This window comes from Nycticebus coucang, chromosome 8 (genome assembly GCF_027406575.1).
Source record: "Nycticebus coucang isolate mNycCou1 chromosome 8, mNycCou1.pri, whole genome shotgun sequence".
Taxonomy (NCBI): Eukaryota; Metazoa; Chordata; class Mammalia; order Primates; family Lorisidae; genus Nycticebus; species Nycticebus coucang.
The window spans coordinates 36,312,984-36,332,936 of record NC_069787.1 but is presented as its reverse complement, the minus strand read 5'-3'; positions in this window follow the sequence as shown (position 1 = coordinate 36,332,936).

Here is a 19,953-nt window from a genome sequence, read left to right as displayed (position 1 = left end):
CAGGAGTGACCCTGTGGAGTGATGTGGGGGGCCAGGAGTGAACCTGTGGAGTGACATAGGGCACCAGGAGTGACCTGTGGAGTGACGCGGCGGGTGAGGGGCAGGAGTGACCTGTGGAGTGACGCGGGGGGCCAGGAGTGTCCTGTAGAGTGACGCGGGGGGCCAGGTTTGACCTGTGGAGTGACGCGGGGGGCAAGGAGTGACCTGTGGAGTGACGCGTGGGGCCAGGTGTGACCTGTGGAGTGACCTGTGGAGTGACATAGGGGACCAGGAGTGACCTGTGGAGTGACATAGGGGACCAGGAGTGACCTGTGAAATGACGTGGGGGGCCAGGAGTGACCTGTGGAGTGATGCTGGGGGGTGGGGGGGTGAGGGGCAGGAGTGACCTGTAGAGTGACATAGGGGACCAGGAGGGACCTGTGGAGTGACACAAGGGGCCAGGAGTGAACCTGTGGAGTGATGCGGGGGACCAGGAGTAGCCTGTGGGGTAAATACGGAAAGTGATCGGGTAGTAGGGAAGGTGACTCAGGGAGGGCTGCAAGGCCATCGGCAGGAATTGGTGGAAGTCTTTTGAAGGTATCATGTAGAAAAGTGTTATCCTCTATGCCTTTTGTTTATTTTTCAACATTTCATAATAAGTTAAAAAAAAAAAAAGGGACTTTGCCTGTAGCTCAAAGGAGTAAGGCACCGGCCTCATAGACCAGAGATGGCTGGTTAGAACCCAGCTCCAACCAAAAACTGAAAAAAAAAAAAAAAGAGAAGTGTTATCAGACACTGATACTGAAATGTGAATTGATTTATTAAATTCATTATCTACGATCAAAGGGGCTCGGAGCACCTTGAGGAACCCCGTGAAGGTAAATTTGTCAACATGGAGCTAAAGGACCAATGAAGGAAGTGTGTCTGTGTAGGGTAGGGAGGGGTAGGTGAGGGTAAGTGTACTTACTTACTCTGATGTCAGGTAACATTATACAAACAATGTGGTGGGAGAACTGATCTCCAAGCAGCTGCTTGGTGCAATTCTTAGGAAACTTAGGACTCATTATCAATGAAGGCAGAGAGAAATAACAACTCAGATCAGTACACAAACAGGAGGGCAAATTTCCGATTCTGCCTTTTTAAACCTGCTGTTGTAAATGCCTCTATTTCTTCTGTTTCCCTTCAGTTGGAGTTGTAGAAGAAAAGAAACATTGCATTAGAATTTAAAATGACTTGACTGTCCTTAGCAGAGCCTCCAGTAAATTAACTTTTTACAGCCTGACACCATCTTCAGTCCATTTGCTCCGGGGCCAGCAGACTGCTCTGAAAAATTTCGATAGTTTGAACTTTCCATTGAAGCTCATAAGGAATGCATTGCCTTTGCTGTGGTCCCCCCCCCCCCCCCCCCGCCTGCTACACAAGGGAGAAGGAGAATTCTCAGAGCCAAATGCTGAACTGCTTATTTCTCTTAGAGGTTTTCAGACAACATGCACAGCTGTTTGATGCAAAGGGAGGCAAATTCACGAGGAAGGCCTCCTTGTCGTCCTCCACCCAACACACTCTGTCTCCAAGCTTTGTTAAAATAGGCTCAAGGGAACTAGAAATGATCACTTCTTTAATTTTTGCCCTTTAGTCTTTTATGTTTCATCTTTAGCTGTCAATTTCGGGTGTGGAAAACAGTGACCAAGCTGCCAGAGTGTGAAGAATCCATTTAAAGCCAAAGCACACCATTCATGGCTGTGGGGAGAGAGAAATGTCAATTAGTAATTTCATTTTAACACCAGTCTGCCAATTTTGATAAAGCTGTATGTTTGTAGTTCACAAAGAAATCTAGCCTGCATTTTGGTGATGAATGTCTGCTATTGAACTCCAGGTTTGCAAAATGATCATCAAAACTAAGAAAGCCAGTGTTGGTATTGAATGCTGTGTATTAAAGGAACATGAATCTTTGTAATAGTGAAGGAATTTTAAGCTGAAAGATGTATATAACATGAATAGTTAGATGTATATATGCATCTGACTATCCCTTGGGAGGGAATGAAACTATATATAATTACATTTTTAACATTTTTGATGGAATAATAAGAGCTAATAATTATTGAGTATTTATTGTGTGTCTTGCATGTGTAAAATGCCTCAGATCTGCATGCATTTCTCAAGCTGTAAGATACATGCAAGTTACCAGGGGAGCTTGCTAAAATGAAGTTTGTGATTCAGTAGGTTAGTGTAGGGCTTACGATGCTCTATTTCTAACAAGCTCTCAAATGGTGCTGGAATTCCAATTTAGTTTGTTAGGCAAGACATTACCTAACGTACAATTTAGTCAGAGAGCAATGCAGTGAAGTTATTAGTATTATCTGCTATTTATAGCTGAGGAACTAGGGCTCAGAGAGGTCAGGTAGATTTCCAAAGGTCTCAGGTAGGAAATAGCAGACCTAATTCTATACAACTCCAGAGCTCTATAACTTCTAGCTGCCTCCCGTCAAAATGGAATCATTCTTGATGGCTTTATCCATAATTAATGAATACATTTTAATAGGCAATAATATGTTTAAGCCATTTAGTCAAGTCAGTCTTCCTTCATTTTAATAGGTTTTTGCAGACTGTTCCACATTTCGTTTCTTAAGGGATGCTTGTTTTTTTCACTTAGACCAGCTCATAATCGCGAACCACACTGACATTTCTCAGCCTGCTTCTGGCATGCTAAGTGTTTTAAATGTTGGTCTGGTTTCACAGGCGACATTAAGAAGAACATCAATCTTAGCTCAGAGATGTGCCCTGCATAAAAATGCAGGCTGGATAAGGGTTTCTCTTAAGAGTCCCCAACCTAATTGTTATGGATAAGTACATGTAAACATTTGTATTTGGTATTAAGGCAATTTGTCTACATTTAGTTCAATTCCAGAAACACTCATTGAGCACCTACTAGCTTCTAAGTGTTGTGACCTGGGCTGTAGTGAGGCAGAAATAAATAAAGCTAATTCCTAAGAAGTTACAGAAGCAGTATCCTTATATTTTCATGCATCTGAGTTTTTAATAGTTAATTAACATCATGGCTAAAGAGCAAGATTCAACCATGAACACTGTTAGGAAAGGAACACTGCTTACATTAGACACAGCTGGTTTTAAAGGATCCTGAGAATAAACAGATTCAATGCTTCTGATGTGATTCCAAGTCTGCACCCCAAATGAATTATTTGCTTTATGTGTAAATAATCATCCAATCTTATCTTCTGTTGGCTTGAATTAATGCCTACTTTACATTTTTTTAAAAGTCACACGAATATTGTGAGGGAGAGAACAATAGGCATTATCTGTGATCATCAAAATTCCTCCAATCATGGTGTTGAATACCTGCTTTGTGTACATGCAACATAACTTAAAACTTAGGCTGAATTTTGGAAGGTGCAATACATGTATTAGACATTGTGCCCTTCAGAAACCAACAATTGAGTTCACTGATTCTTAAACTTTCATGTGCATAAAAGTCACTAAAGGTATATTTGTACAATGCAATCTACTTAGCACTAATAAGAAATGAACTTTTGATAAACACAACATAGATATATCCCAAGAACATTATGCTAAGAGAGAAGTCAGACACAAAAAAGTACAGACCGAGTATATTCATTATTATGGAATTAGTTTTTATAAATAAACCAGACAACTATCAGATAGTCTCACGATTTTGAAGCTGTTTCATGAAAACTATCCCTGGCCACCTAATCTAAAGGAGACCCCTTCTATTTATTTCTTTCATGACATTTACTATAATTTGTAATTATATGTTAATTTACTGATTGATGTTGATCACCTATCCCCCTACATAATTATAAATTCCAGGAGGGCAAGAATTACATGTTGATTGTTTGCCACTATACACCCTATCGCTTATACAGTGCCCAGCACTGATAAAATGCTCAACAGATATTTGTTGCAATGATGATGCAAGTTTCTTGGGAAGAGCAGGGCTCATTTTCTTTATGTCTCTCTAACTAACAATAAGGACACAATGAGAGGCTCTCAAAACAACTTTTTGAAGGAAAAAGAAATCACTAGCAAAAAATGTTTATGGCTTGCAGTATAGAACCAAACTAAGCGGTATGAGAGCCTGCATTAAAATTAGGATGGATGCATTCTAAGAAGGGAAAATTAGTTCACTGAGCACATGATGAAAATGAGTCTTCATTTAAGCTGCTTTAATTAATGGAATAGGTAATGTGAAAGGTGAATTAGCGTTTAAGTTAATCTTTATTTTATACATTTCACAGAGATAGTGGGGTCTAGATATGCGGTTCCTGGCCCTTACTGGAAAGGTTTATGAATTACAGGTGCCTGAGTTTTCCTCCATTCCCTTAGGTTCTTATTCACTTGTTTGGATGGGTCTTGAGTATTAATATTTTTAAATGCATCCTATGTGATTATTTTCATGTTCTTTCAGGGCTGAGAACCATTGTTGAAGGAAGGTCTAATGTATAATGTAATGTGGGCTTAGGTTAAAAAAAGTGGGATTCAAAATCCATCTCAGTTACTTTTTGCCAGTGTGAGCTGGCACAGGTTACTTCATCTCCAGAGCCTTTGGATTCACAATTATGAAATAGGATGATGATGTCTACCTTTTAAGATGGTGAAAATTAGAAATTATATGAAGTTCCAATAAATAGTAGGTCAATTATAATTGATCACTTTCATTATTTCTGTATTGAGGGCTATTTATATATTTAGGTAATTTTGTTTGTTTGTTTTCCTCTATTTTGTTCCAAACAACTTGAGTATATTCATATTGAGATTATAGTGATAGCATCTTATCTAAGCTTTGGAAATGGAATTTGCATCTTTAAGAAATCAAATTGGTGAACAAGGTGACAGCTTTATTACCAAAGTGATTCTTTAAGGTAAACCTTCCTTAATGCACATTATTCCAAATGATATCTAAAGACGTCGATAGATTGGCAATAAAAATTATGTTAATATTTAACCTTTCTCAAACACTATTTTATAATATAAGCTCTATAGGTGCTGTTTCATTCAATCTTTACAGGATTCCTACAACACTGGGCACTTTTACCTTCTTATTTTTATCCCCAAATGAGCCACAAAGATATAAAATAATTTGCCCAAGTCCCACAGTTGGTGAATGGCAAGACAAAGATTTACACTGAGGCACTCCGATTGCAGTGCCCCTGTTCTCAGTGCCCCCACCTGCACTACTTTCTTCCAGAAAATAGTCCTATGTGAAGACTGTCAACGATAGGGATTCAGTCGGAGAAGTGTGTCACTAGGTTATTTTGTTGTACAACCATCATAGAGCGTACTTACACAAACCTACTACACACCTAGGCAATCTCTTATGGTTGCTCAAAACATTACATGCAGAATTACCATATAATCCAAAAGTTCTACTCTTAGGTAAATATCCCAAAGGACTGAAAGCAAAGATACAAACAGATACTTGTTAATATTCATGTTCATAGCAGTATTTATTCACAATAGCCAAAAGGTCCAAGCAACCCAAGTATCCATGATAGATGAATGGATAAACACCATGTAGTACAATCACATGTCCTTTAATGATGGGTGTACATTTGGAGAAATGTGTTGTTAGCCAATGTTGTCATTGTGCAAGCATCATAGTGAACTTACACAAACCTAGATGGCATAGCATACTATATACCTAACTTAATATGGTAGCTGCCTCAGGATCCCCAAGTGTGGCCCCTTGCTGGAATCCAAACTTCCCAGAACCAATCTCTTTATTGAAAGGATTTGTTCTGTAAAATTTGGATTCAGTCAAAAGGCCACATTCAAAGATCCAGAAGGCCACCTGTGACCCTGCAGCCGCAGATTCCCCACGCCCAGTAGCTTCTTGGCCCTAGGCTACACATCTGTCTAGCATGTGACTGTTGAGAATACTGTAGGCAATCGTAACACAATAGTAAGTGTTTGTGCATCTTAACATGTCTAAACATAGAAAAGGTGCTGTAAAAAATGGTATAAAAGATTAAAAACACTACACCTGTATGATAGGACACTTACCACGAGTAGAATTTATAGGAATGGAAATTGTTCTGGGTGAGTTAGTGAGTGAGTGGTGAGTGAAGGTGAAGGCCTAGGACATTACTTACCATGCACTTTTATATGGCAGTGTAGTACCAATATCACCACAACTGAGCTGTGCTATGATGTTATGTAGGTCACTACGAAAGTTTTGAGACAGACTGTGTTGTTATGGTCCATTATTTCACTTCCAAGAAACACAGTTGACAGCATCCTTTCTGATTCACTTGTGCAAGTTTCAACTTGCTTTTCTTATTGGTGTTTATGGGAGGGTTTCATTTGTTTCAATTCATGTGATATTTTTTGATTTTTTTGTATCTCAGAACTGTCATAATAACCCTTGTAGGAAGACTATGAATACTTCACTAGGCAATAGAAACTTTTCAGCACCATTATAATCTGTGAGACCACTGTTATACATGCAGTACAGCCTTGTCCAAAATATCTTTTGCTACAAACGACTATAAAACCATAAATCTTAGTAAGGGAAATGATACCTAATTAGTCTGTAATAATGTGTTTGGGAAGTGAGTGGCTATGATTTTATAAATAAAAAATATATGAAATTAATGAAAATTCTAGCATATGGAATTGTTTTTGAAACGTATCTATTAAATAATCAATTTTACATTTTAAGTTTTTTTCAAGTGTAGTTTTCCTCAGGACATAAGACATTCTGTGAATATATTCTCTTGTTATATTAGCAAATATTATCAGCTGCAACTCTCCCTTTTATCTCTTGACTGAATTATGTCTAACACAAAGGCCAAGAATCTGTCATTAGTGGACCTGAATCTCGGTTAAGTTCAAGCATCTTGTCCAGGACAACCCTGTAATTACCCTGAGCTCCTTTTATCCACTTGCTGCCTGATGTACATGTTATGGTGGGTAGACCATGAATGATAATTTGGAATGACTCTTTAAGTAAATGCATGGGTATTTTTGGAAGCCAAATTGTATTTGGGACTTTTGATATCTCTAGAAATTGGTACCATTGTGGTGTTTACATAAAACTTGAAAACTGTCAAAGGAAACACGACTTTCTATTAAAAGTCATTAATAGTCTCTCATCCAGTGAACATTAATTGATCAATAGCCAAAGGCCCTACTGTAGTTGATGTTGGGTATACAATTGGAAGGCTCAGTATCTTCCCCAGGAAGCTCATAATCCTGGGGTGAGCTGAAATGTATGGTATATTCTTTCCCCATGACTTTGCCAGCTGACATAGTATATAACTACAGAGAATGTGAAGGGCTGGGTCCTCATTCTGGCCCCACCAGCCACTGTGGTCTGGCCCCATGGCTGGAGAGCAGAGTCTGCAGTCCGTAGAACTTGGCTTGAATCCCAATTCCCTCCTTTTCAACAGCATTATCCTGGACAGCTTACTGGGCCTCTCTAGGTTTCCCATACATACAATGGGGCTGATAAAAGGCCTTCTCTCATAGAGTTGCTGTGAGAATTCAAAAGTTCTTTTAGGAAGGTTTTGTTTCTTTTTAAAAATTTTAAGATGGGGTTCACTCTGTCACCTGGGCTAAGGTGCAGTAACATCATCATAGCTCACTGCAACTGCCTGGGCTCACGTGATCCTCCTGCCATCACCATGCATAGTTAATATTTCAATTTTATTTTTTTTGTAAAGACAGGATCTCGCTGTGTTGCCCAGGGTGGTTTTGAGCTCCTGGCCTTATGTGATTCTCCCCCGTAGGCTTCCCAAAGCTCTGTGATTACAGGCATGATCCACCGTGCCTGGCCCCTGTGGAGCTTTGATGGTAGTGCTTCACACATACTGAATGCTTGGTAAATTCTCAGGATGACGATTTATCTTCAGAATATTTTGTTTTACATTTATCTCCTCTGCCAAGGAGAATTCTACCATCTCTTCAATTTATACCATCTTGGATTCTAAAATACGAAACAAGGTTAAGCAAACTAGGAAAGAAGTGAGGGCCTTTTAGCTCCTCTGAGGGTCACATGGATGAAAAGGTCCTAAACCCTGACTGTTTTCTATCTGGAAATACTACTCACCCATTACCAAGCAGTAGGAAAATTATTTTAACATTTTATGAGAATAAACACATGTCTCTGTTAATGGTTTAATATTGAAGAAGAACCCCCTTGCTAATCATGACTGTATTTATGTATTTGAGACATTTTACAGTTTGTCCCCTCACATATCAGAATGTGTTAAACAGGCTGACACAGCTTTATTTTATCCAACTGAAAACAGGCTTCTCTAAGGGTTCGGCCAGCAGCAGACTTGGTGCTTTTATTTATGGCATTCTCTGCCACAGGCCTGACTGACGCCAAACAGGCACACGCTGGAGCCCCCGTTAATTCTGTGCTTGCCTGGCAGAGTGATTTAGAATAATTGAGGCTCTTCAAACGCTCAAGAGTTTTTCCTTTGGAAATAACTACAGTTTGGGTCTGGGCAGCATAGAGCAATTTGAAATTAATAGAGTGCCTTCAGTGTTTTTAAGAGGACTACATTTTGCAAACCTTTGGAATTTGAGGACTGGTGAGCACCAGTGACTGTCAAAGATCTAGGCCACTGTGAAAAAAAGATTGTCCACCTTAATACTGGCATCTTGAGAATGGTACCCACTGTACTCCCACCCGCATTCACCCATCTTTTGAGTTGGGCACGTGACAGTTTGCTGAGGAATAAAGTGCAGTGATGGTAGTATATAAATCTGCTACTAAAAATTCAACTCGTCAGCTCATTTTCTTTTCTCCCTGGTATTATTTCAAATGATTCTTAAAGGGCCAGCCACACGCAAACTGCAGCCCTTTCTCCCTCTTCTCTGCCCCCAGACCCTAGAGACACCGTCTGAGTTCTGAAGAAGAGAGGGCACCTGCCCCCTTGTCTGCAACCTAGCAGTCCCCAGGGACGATTTATCTCCTGAGACTGACAGAATGCAACTCCGCAATTCTCTGCTCTACTCTTGGAATTTGCTGACTAGGTAGAGTGGCTGATGGAGAAAATACAAACTCAGGAAAAATTCAAAACCACAGTAATGCTATCAAGTTCCTAAAAAACAAGCTGTATGCACCCTTTCACATACCTCCTATCCATGCAAAGTAGTAATGTTCTTCTTTGGAGCTCTCCAACCTGACCTTTTTCAAGTAAACTTTTGCTCATCCTTCCAAATCCAGTGCAAATGCCACCTGCACTCTAAGACTTACCTGAGACACAGTGCAGAGCTTTAGAACCTGCATGGACATTGTCTCAAGTTCTGTCTCTCCCCCTCACCAGCAGGTAATCTCCTTCAGGGCTTAACTTTCTGTCTCCAAACCTTTTACTGAAGAGAGAATGTGATCTGAACCACAGCAGACCTTGCTTCCTGCTGCCTTGCATGGAGGGGCAAGTTCTCCTTGCTCTCTCCGGGCAGGAAGATTAGGCAGCTCAGGGGCTAGGCACTGAGGACTTTCAACCTGTCTCATGGTTGGCTGTTTTCTTCTCCACTGGTAGGTGTCCCTGGGATTTACTCCTCTTCATATCCTGGTGGTCAGATCTGACTCCCATGTAGGAAAGAGGTCTACACAAACTGACACTTCCACCTGCTGTTTGAATCCAGGTATTTGGGTGCTTTAAAATATGGCTGGGACTTGTTTCAGTCATGTATGTTAAGACGTGCAGATGGGGAAATGTGAAGGAAGAAGCTTATGTAATCACAGATACCTAGAGATAGGAAGCTCAGTGCCCCATGCAGGGCCACATAGGCAGATTCGGAGTCAGTTCAGTCCAGAGGCAAAGGGTGGAGGGGGGGGGAGGAATATGGCAAGTGACCTTATTGTGATTTCTGCAGCAAGAAACATGCCAGCTGGGATAAACAGGCTCAGCATTGGTTAGTTTGAATATTTTCAGTGGATTCTAGTGTATAGCAGCTGTCTCTGATTGTCTGGTACCTGGCCTAGGGTGATTAAAGCTGGTGATATTGCTTCAGAATGTAAGAGCTCCATAAAGTGATTGGGAAACATGAGTTTGGAGTGATTGGTTTCCATATGAAAGGTCTACTTGCCAGGGATTATCTAGCCCTGGGGGGGGTGGGCGGGGAATCCCTTCCAGTATCAGAAAGGTCCCAAGATGTCAAGGCATCAGAACAAAAAAACTTGCTTAAAACATTAGGCCCACCAATTTGACAGCTCAGGGGATGATACCTCTGTTTGATCCTTTCTGACTGACAAGTGTGTGGAGCTAATAATGTTGCTATGGATTAAAAGTAAAAATGAAAATAAAGATCAAAGAAGAGAGGAAGAAAGGGAATAAGAAAGAAAGGAAAATTTAACAAAGGAAAAGAAGTAGAGGAAAGAAAGGAACTGAGGATATAATAGATGCTCAGAATATATTTGGTGAATAGAGGAATAAATAAATGTTCAAATATTAGTTTATATCTCCCTTCCTATATCTATCACCTTCCTATCTAATTGTATTGTATCATTCATACCAATGCAAGTCTCAGTGGTAGAGACAAATATTTGCCACTCGAGCCTCGATTTTAATTGTGTGATAAGAGACTTTGCACGCCATCAATTTCAACTATCACCAAGCAGATGGATGGATGTATTTTCCATACCCCGAAAATTACAGCCTATAAGAGAACTGCCTAGTTAATCTTCTTGGAAGACGGTTTCTGCACACTCACTTAAGGAGCTGCTCAATCAGTTGCTTAATCACTTAGCAGCAGTTCACTGGTTTAAGAAAGACATTTTTGATTATTCTAGCTAAAACCTCAGTGGAAACACTGCTCAGGCTGTTACTCTGATTTTCATGTCCACCAATGAACATGTTCACATTTTTAAAGAAAAATTGCCTACATTTTTAAAGAGAAATCTTATTTTCCCAAGTAGACAAGAGACTTAATTAAGCAAGGATTTGTCACTGAATTGCCTTACGAAGAAACACCTCTAATAAATGAAAGTATTTGTCTACAAATTACTACAAATCAGCTTGTCAGAGAGGCCAGGATCAGAGAAATTTGGGAGTTAAAGGTTAGAGGATAGCAGACCCACAAATCCTGCCAAGATCAATCAGAATGATAAGAACAAAAATAACAGGTCTCTAGGGAAATAGGATTAGTTCACAACAATGTGATCTGCATACAATTTTTCCAGATTGCTTCTGCAAAGTGCAGCTCCCAGATATGGTGGTGAAGGTTAAACAGGAATCCTGCATTGCAAGAAGCTGCAAACTCAATTTTTCAGACATTAGAGGGGATGCAAATGACTCTTATGATGGTCAGTCTGTTACAAATTTGTAACAGGGTGACTCAGTTGAGTATAAGAAAAGATGGCACTCTTCTTCCCAGGTAAGTAAGCCTTGAGTTCCATAAATTGATCCATGTGGTTGATTGACTGAAAAGAAGTGTCCTTATTCCTCACTTCCCCTCTCCCTCATAGCCATGCCCATTGCATGTCCAATAACTGCCATGGCTAATCAATGACTTGCTTCAGCTGCTAGAATGTGGTTGAAGGGAATGTGTGCTGGCTTCAAGTCTAAGGCCCAAGTGGCCTGTCCACTGCTTATCTCTCTCTTGGAACTTTGCTGACCCTGTGCAAACAAGCCCAGTGACCCTGCTGAGTGATGAGAAAAATGATGGCCCAGTCACTCCACTGGTCCAAGCAACATGCAGTCATTATCCACCAGGTGGGATCCCAGAAGAGCTGCCAACTCACTCGAGATGCCCAAAGCGAGCCCAGCCAAGTTAGCTGAGCCTGACCCAGATGAGTAGTGCTACCTTACTAACCAGAAACCATGAGCAAAAATTAATGTTTTTTATGTGCTGCTGAAGTGTTATGGCTGTTTGTTATGCTGTGTTATTATAGCAATAGATAACTGGTACAATGTGCAAAAAGGCTTCGTTTGGCAGGAAGACTAGGAAATGTATGTGCTCATTTTTTCTTCCTAGTATCCTATATCCTGGAAATCTCTCTAATTCACCCCCTCCTCCTTGTCACTGCACTCACTCAATCCAGTCATCATCATTGCTTGAAGCTTTCATGCTGTCTGATTTCATCTTGTACTTCTCTTCCAAATACAATTATAATTTTCTCCACTTTTGGAAGAATCTGAACCCAGTTTTGTTGAGAGAGGAGGGCAACCGATTAACAATTTGAGGCTTCTACTTTATTCCATGTGCCTAATTAGACTTATTAATGAGGTTAATTGCAAACCTAACCACAATCATTATAAATTGGCCAACAATATTTATTGAGCCCTTTTTTCATGCCAGGCCCTGAGCGGAGGGATTTCCGTGTTTTATTTCATTTTCCATGAAATCCTAAGAGATTAGTTTTATCAATATCCCTAGTGATACAGATAAGAAAAGGAGATTTTTGAGGTTTGGTGAGTTGGCCTAGATCACACAGTAGGTACTTGGGGAAGCAAGTTTGTATATATACCTTCATTGAATGATCCAAGTATGAAAACACCTGGTCCAAAAGTGGACCCCTTTTCCTTTGATTTGCAGGGGTGCTGAGGATCCACTTGGATCTGTGGCTGCCTGCTCCTGTACAGAGAAGCCCAGGATGCTCCTTGAGGAGAAAATGCAGGAGTTTTGGTAGAGAGGGACAGGGAGAGATTAGAAGGGAGGAAATGTTTTTTTCTCAAACACAGAGGAAAAACTAGGCTGAGTGGGTAAGACTTTGTATTTTATGCAGCTTAAAAGATGCAGAGTAATTAAGGCAAAACTGGTAGAAAAAACTCCCAAGAAAGACATTCCGCATTCTATCAGCAGTTCCCACTTCCCTCTCAGACTGAACAGCTTTGCCTGCATCTGGGAGCCTGAAACAAAGCCTATTGTTCTATTTGGGCCAATACAGCCGCAGAAATTCCCTACTGGCACTGTTGGCACTCTCCACCGGCAGGGCTGTGCTCCTCTGCTCCTTGTTTTCAGTGTCCTTAGGTTATTACTCTAATATGAGAGTCTTCAGAGAGCAGGTTTCCCTTCCTTGGTGTAGTAAACTGGTTAGTGGGGGAGAAAACATAGGAATCGAGTGCCCTGGAGCAATCCTGTTACGAAGGTTACAAAAAGCCATTGATTTCATCATTGGTTCTACCTTTCTCTCACACCCCACCTTGAACAAACCCTACTGGCTCCACCTTCAACATATATCCAGAATGTGATGGCCCTTTCACACATCTTCATTGTGACTTGATGGCTGCAAGAGCCTTCCTCAAAAGCACAAGTAAAGTGATGGGGTTATAATTCATGTATAAGATCCTGTCATTACTTTCCTCAAAATTTACCTATGGCTCCCAGCTTACTCTCTAAAAAGCCAAATTCCTTGCAGGGCCCACAAAACCACACAAGGTGCAAGGTGTGGGCTTTTGTTACCCCCTTGACCTCATTCCCCGCCCCTCTCCTCCTCACCCGCTCTGCTTCACCCATGCTGACTTTCCTGCTCCCAGCTCAGGGTCCTTTCATTTGCAGCCCTTCCCTCCAGAAGAAGGAAGTGGGGAAGCTCTTCCCTCCCCCAGACATCATCAACAGTCTCTCCCTCACTTCCTGCAAGCCTTTGCTAATGTCCCTTCTGCTCTGCAACCTCCCCTGACCACCATGTTTCAACATCAGAAGCCCCTCCTACCTTCTTTACTGTCTGTTCCTGCTTTTTGTATTTTTCTCCATAGCACTTACCCCCTCTCACAATATTATACAACTTACTTGTTTGTTTATTGGCCTTCTTCCTATACAGAATGTGAGGTTCGTGGAGTCACAGATTTTCTCTCTTTGGTTTAGTGCCTGACACATACAGTGTGTTCTATGGATATTTTTTTTTCTTTTTTTTTTTATTGTTGGGGATTCATTGAGGGTACAATAAGCCAGTTACACTGTGTTCTATGGATTTGTGTTCAATTAATATGACTTTTATCCATTTATCAAAGGCAGAATTTAAGAACGTAGGCAATGGAGCCAGACTGCTTTTATCAAAATCCTGCATTACCATTTAATAGTTCTGGAACATTTACTTCACCTTTATGAGCCCTAGTTTCCCTGTCTGCAAAATGGGTGTAATCACAGAAATGATACATGGAGAGGATGCATATGGAATACTTAGTCCATTGTCTGGTATGTATTGAACTGTCAATAGATATTAACTGTTATTACACATTTTAAATCATTCATGTTCAAATCCTTCTTTTGCTTTCTTTGGAGGTACAATGATTTCAGAAGAAAAATAAGGTGGGAGAAGGGCATTCATATTCAATAATTATGTGCCTCTGCTCACTTGATCCTCACAACCATGCTGTTTCTTTATTCCAAAGATGAGGCTGTTGGGTCTTAGCAATGTTGAATGACACATCTGAAGTCACATTGGGGCAGAGTTGGGATTGACATCTAGAACTGTGTTGTCCTTACTCTTGCCACTGTAACACCCCTCGTCTCTTTGCCCCAGCAGTAGTGACTCCGAGCATTTCCTCATTCCATGGACATCTCTGCTCTCTCATGACTCTTAAAAGTTCACTTATGTTCACTTGTTTTGGGCTCTGTTTTCTCTCCATTTAAGCTGCTGGAAATGCTCCCAATTTTTTCAGGTGTTGTTCAGATGCCACCTCCTCCTTTTTAGCTCTGCTCACAGTCCTCAGATTTAAGACCTTGTTCTGCTATGCTTAAGATACTCACCCCCCCTTTCCTTGTATATTGGTTATTCTGGACAATATCTCTCTCCCACAGAAGATTGAGATCTCCTTGAGGGCAGAAAACTGTACAAGGCTCATCTTCGTGTCTCCATGGTGCATGGCACAGCACAGTGTAGTCATAAACTACAAAATATAACTTCCAGAATCTCAATTATGCTAGCTGGCAATGCTGCCATTATATTCCCTACCTTAAACTGTCAGTGGATGCAAGTAAGATTGTGACTGTCAGTGCATGTGGCAAAACCTATGGAAAGAAAGTGGGGGTGACTCTAAGGTGTTTTATGTTGATAAAATGGCCAGGCAAGGAGGTGATGGTGCTATATCAATATCCTCAGGGATGGAAATTCTAATATTTAGTATGAATCATAGAGTAATACTGATTAAGATAGATAGGTAAACTGGTATAGGGCTATAAACACAAAAGTCACACATACAGTATGATACACATTGGGTAAGTTAGCATTCCAAAGGTAATTTCAGTATAAGCCAAGTTAGATATGAATCTGGCACAAGATAGCCTTTTATAAATGTTTTCTAAATTGCAGAGTTGATTTGAATTAAAATTAACCAAGAATGTATGACTTTGAAATTGAGGGGATACAAAAAAAAAAAAAAAGACAGAATAAGGAAAATTCTTCCTGGCCCTTAGTTTCTGGTAATTTGGTATATATATAGAAATGTATCTTGCATGCTAAAGATAGCACAAGTAATTGAAAGTGGACTGAAGGGTGACAAGTGACTTGATTGGAAAGGAAAATCCGTGCTGTCACTTATTACCTGCAATTCAAATTTATGCAAGACCAGCCAGAAGGCAATTTTCATTTTATCCAGGATAAACCGGAGCTTAAGCTACCAAAGCCTGTCATCTTGAATGTCTCCAACGGTCATTCAAATGGTTGGTGCACTCTTGTTTGTTACAATTATTGGGCTGTCTTGAATTTTCTAAAATATTACACAGTACAATCTCATTATTACAGGATTTGCTATAGAATGACACTTCATGTGAAAGACTTCAATTACTTAGTTACAAAGATGACTTTATCTTCTTGTAAGGCTTACAGTCTCAGTGGTCCTGCCCCATGAACTGCCTGCCAGTCCAAGATGGTTTGATGTTGAGGCATTAGTTGGGTATGAATTTCCTTCACGTTTCAGTTGAAATTGTTATTATTTGTACACATTCATGGGATGCATGGCAATTACATGCATAGATTGCACACTGGTCAAGTTGGGGTTTTTAGGTTATTGTTCAATGGAATAACGTACATTTTACCCATTAACTCATCATCCTCTCCCTGCCCCCTCTTCGTCCTTCTGCATCTCCTTTGTCTGTCATTCCACTCTACAGCCATGTCTACACAGTTTTTACCATCTGCTTGCTATATTTGTCTTTCTGTGCCTGCTTGATTAACTTAAGCTAACAACCTCCAGCTCCATCTATGTTGCAGCAAATGACATGATTTCATTCTTTTTATGACTAAATAGTATTCCATTTTGTCTATATACCACATTTTCTTTATCCATTAATCCTTCAAACATTTCTTACAGGGCCTGTCTAGGGGTGATGAATTTCCTCAGTATCTGCTTGTCTGAGAAAGACTTCATTTTTCTTTCATTTTAAAAAAGTTAATTAATCTTGCTGGGTAAAGAACTCTTGTTTGATAGTTTTTATTCTCTTTTCTTTCAGTACTTTGAATATATTATTCTGTTCTCTTTTGGCCTATAAGGTTCCTGCTGAGAAATCTGCTGTTGGTTTGGTAAGACTTCCTTTACAGATTATTAGATGATTTTCTCTTGCTGTTTTAGAATTTGTTCTTTCAGTTTGATTTTAGGCAGTCTTATTATAACATGCTGTGGCAAAGTCCTTTTTGCATTGTCTTTGTTTATAGATCACTGAGCTTTCTGTATCTGGTCCAAATCTCTTGCTATACTTAGGAAGTTTTCATTAATTACTTCAATAAATAGCTTTATAAACTTTTTGAGTTCTCTTCACCCTTGAGGATATTAATAATTCATATACTTGGTTGCTTTATGCTATCCTAGACATCCTGAAAACATTGTTTATTCATTTTTACTCTTTTCTTAACATTTTTTGTCTGACTGGATTATATCAAAGACCTGTTTTCAAGTTCTGAAATTCTTTCTTCTGCTTTGCCTAGTCTATTTTTGAAGTTTTCAAATGCATTTTCTGTTTCTTTCCATGAATTCTTCAGCTCCAGAATTCATTTTGTTTGTATGTCTTCTTAAAAAATATCTATCTTATTGGGAAATTTCTCATTTATATTCCAAACTGTTTTTCTGAATTCTTTGTACCGGTTTTCAGATTTCTCTTGCATCTCATTGAGCTTCTTTAAAATCAATATTTTGGATTCTTTATTTGTGATTTTAAGAATTTGTTTTTTGGTTAAGCTCTATTGTAGGAGAATTATGTTTCTTTAGAGGTACCATGTTGCCTTGCTCTTTAATGTTTTCTGTGTTTTTACATTGATTTCTATATATCTAGTAAAATCATCACTTCTTATTTTTAAATTTGCTTTTATTTGTGGGGGCAGAGAATTTTTTCCTGGAGATGTGTCTGTGACATTTGGGAAGGGCCCTTTGGCTGTGCAGCTGAGCATATGTAGTAGTAAAGTCTGTATTCCTTTAGCTCTAAACAGTCTCTGAGGGTTTTTTGGTGTGTTAGGATGTAGTTACTAGTGGAAGCTTTAGTGAAGTTGTACAGAGGATTGGAATACCACATGAGCCTGTCTTCAGATTTCAGTGGTTGCAGCAGTGGGGTAGTATATCTAACTTTGTGTCCCAGGGTGGTGTATATTGGCACCCCCACCCCCAGCCCCCAGTCACACCCAGTTCTGTGAGCAATAGTCTGAGTTTCCCTAACACCTAGGACTGGATCCTAGGACAGCACAGAGTCTGTTAAAAGTCCCAGGGGATGGCTTCCATTTTCCAGTGTTGGAGAATCAAGGTGGGTGAATTCTTGGACCTCTGGACGGCTGTCTCAGAGGCTGAATGTAATAGTGGTGTACTTGTAGGTTAGTAGGCTCTCAAGCTTCTGGGCAGCAAATGTGGCATGGATGATGGTGGTCATGGTGGCAAGACTGAGATGCTCTTCTAGGTCCAAAGCACTGGGCACTTGTGCTAGCAGTGGTTGCAATGGGCTGGGAGGGGGTCCAGGCTAGTAGGGTGTACTCGCAGATAGGAGCCAGTCAGGGTGGTAGTGGTAGGAGGTTTATGCCCATGCTCTGTCTCCTGAGAGGAGTGCTTGCGTGTCGCAGGTGTTGAATGGGTCTATGATCTCCAAAACCCTGAACTTCACACTCTCTCAGTACAGCGGTCAAAGCTGGTTGGAACCAGACTAGGTGGGTTTGTGCTTAGGGCTGCGAAAGGTGAGTGCATGCAACAGCCATGATGGGCAACAGCAGAGTAATCCTTAGGCCCTTGGAGGAATGCTTGAGTGAGATGTGTCACCTACCACACTGAGGTCCTGTCATGGGAGGGTGGGACTAATCCCAGCTGATAGGGGACACATGTCCCTCTCATGCCCCAGTTCTGGTAGGGCTCACTCCCTAGTCTCAGGTATTACAGCTAACCTGTCTGACTCATCAGAGCCAGCAATTCTCACCAGCCTACAACTTACAACCCTGGGCCATAGGAGCTCTCACCCAACACAAGACCAAGACTCCCCAGAAACTTTCATCCTATTCAAGTCTCAGGAGTGGCTTCTGCTTCTCAGTGCCAGTAGCTATAGCTGATACCACACTCCCTTCTCAGTCCTGGCTGGGGTATCCCAACCTCCTGGAAACGTGCCTGCCCCCCAGTCACATCCAGTTCTGTAAACAATAGCCCAGATTTCCCTACCACCTAGTTCTGGCACTGATGGGTCCCAGGACAGCACACCATTTGTTAAAAGCTAGGATCAAAACCAGCATCTTGCTATAGAAGCTTAGGCTTCAGAAAGGGTCTGAGGTAGAGTTCCTTCCTTCCCTGGAGCAGGACCTTCCCACAGTCTCTCTGAATCAGATCTAGGGCTTAGGAGAGTTAAGTGCCAGTCCCATGGCTGGATTACATAGTGGAACAGTAGACCACGTAAAGACCCCCACCCTCTCCCATATTGTGAAGTCACTCCCGGCTGGTCCTGGTTTAGCAGCCTGCCTGTTTCCTTCTTCCTAGTTTGTGGCATTTCCTGTTGCTCTTTTGTTGAACTCCCACATTCTCTCTTATCAGAACCTGGCTCATTCTATTTAATGGGGGCTATTCTCCCTTGGCCTTCCATATTCATCTCTACCCTCTGCAAGAGAACAATTAAGTTTGGGTCTTTATTCTCCTGGCTTTCACCTTACCAGAACATGATCCAGTTTTGTTTTTTTTTTAAGCCATAACTCCTGTTGAGCATATCTCTTACACCTATAGTGATCCTTTCCAAGTTCCAGAAACTTCCCCTCTTCTTGTGCCTTCATGCCACTGTGTGGGAGAGGAATCATCATTAACCATTTTTGGTTCCTTTGATCCTACCCACAATTTTATATCCTTATTAGTTAAACTGGCTCCAATATCCTCACCTATGTAGGTCATTGGCAACTAGTAACTCTGTTTCATACATGCCCAGGACAGTGAAACAACGATAAAACACCTTCTATTCATCAGCTTTGGCCCTTATTTTTGCTCCTCAAAACAACTCATGATCTCTCTGACTACTATATCTATAGTGGAGACCCTGCCTTTATCTTCTGTGATGTCATCCTATTTATTTTCCTTATATGATTTATTATAATCCAGAAGTATATTTTTATAATCCAGAACTGATTTTTTTAATCTGATTATAGTTTTATTCTTCTCCCAGAACAAAAGCTGTATTTGGATAGGAATTGTATTTATTTTGTTCATTGCTTGATACATAATAGAACTAAAGTGAAGAAATAAATTTCTAGCTGGGGGAATAGTGGGCGCAAATAAAACCAGTCACTTATTCAGGACTTTGTGATGAGATAGGGTAGGCTTTGATGGCCATGCAGGTCCTGGGTTCAAGCTAAGCTTTAGGCAAAGATAGCAATTTTGTGGAGACTTCTGTTTTCTAGATTTAGTTTCAATTCTAGATTTTTACCAGCCCATCCAGGATTGTTAGATGTTACAAGCAAATAGGAGATTCTTCCAGGCTAGAATGATTGCACCTGGCTTTGGCATTTAGTGACCTTTAAACTCTGTTTGGCTTGGGAAAGAAGCTTAAGAGATGTCCTTCCTTTAGTAATTGGAAACATCATAAGTATATGAGGTTTCAAAGGGA